The sequence below is a fragment of the Monodelphis domestica genome, chromosome 4, assembly GCF_027887165.1.
Source record: "Monodelphis domestica isolate mMonDom1 chromosome 4, mMonDom1.pri, whole genome shotgun sequence".
Lineage (NCBI taxonomy): Eukaryota > Metazoa > Chordata > Mammalia > Didelphimorphia > Didelphidae > Monodelphis > Monodelphis domestica.
The window spans coordinates 288,772,677-288,773,939 of record NC_077230.1 but is presented as its reverse complement, the minus strand read 5'-3'; positions in this window follow the sequence as shown (position 1 = coordinate 288,773,939).

The following is a 1,263-nucleotide window of genomic DNA, read 5'->3' as shown; positions in this document are numbered from 1 at the left end:
TGAATTTTTGTTTATTCTCCTTTAAAATGGGAACAATTCTAGAGGGTGGGATGGGATAGGGTGTTTTGAAATTCAAGGAGGGAATTCCCAGTTTTAGAAATACCTCTAATCTTTGCAGATGAGATTTATTGCTAACCCTAAACTTTTAGTTGTCTGGTTCTAGGAAAAGGTAACTGATTAGCACAAGACATAATTACACATCCATTAGGAATTTGAATCAGGACTTAAACCTAGATCATCAATGACTTTCAAAGCCCTTTCCAATTCAGGGATTCTAATGAACTGAATTCAGTTGTGATGCATTCTTCCAATGTTTAGTGAGAAACCCTGTCATTTATTTTATTTTATTTAAAAAACCCTTCCTTTCTGTCTTAGAATCAATAGCTAAGTATTGGTTCCAAGGCAGAAGAGTGGTAAGCTGGCACTTTATTTTAAGAGGTATTTCTTTCACGTGGTTTATCTTTTTTTTTCCCTTTGGTTTTTAGGATGACCACAAACTCAGCACTAAGAAATTAGAAGAAAAGTATGAAACAAATATCATCCAAGTAAGTCGCTGAGTAAGACAGACCAACATCAAGGGCTTGCCCCTCTGATTATTAGAGGAGTGAGGAAAGGTAGGAAACACTTTAGAGTCAGTAATTCATAGTAGCAAGTAAAGCTAGAGCCACTGGTGTGTTTGTTTAGTGGCTTAATAAGAAAGGCTACCTGATTCTTCCCAATTTTGTCCCTTCAGTCCCAAGGGACTTATGAGGAAGAATGCTATCTGCATCCCGAGGGAAAGAACTGGGGGTAGAAACTCAGAAGAAAACCTGATGGATCACTTGTTTATATGGGTATAGGATTTGAGTTAGAGTTAAAGGACATCAGTGATCTTTTATCCCAGTCTACTTACCTATGCAGAAGAGAAGGCTGAGGACGAGGAAGATTGTAAATTGGCCAAGGCCACAAAGATAGTATGTATCAGAGGCAAGATCTGAACCCAGATCCCTTGACTCTAGAGCTACAGTCAACTTGTTTATGATCTCTTCTCAGTTAATCCTTACTCTTAACCCAAGAAAAGCTATTTATTCCTCTTTATATAGGCAGGATAGCTTTTTGGGAAATTTGAATTGGTCTTTTCCTTGCTCTGAAAAAGAAAAACAGAGATTCAAAGGTAAAAGCTATAAGACACTAGGAGCTTCACAAATCCAGTATGTTTATTCCAAATACAAGAATCCCTCCTGCCCCCTAACCTCCTACATCCACAAGGCTAAGAATGTCCAG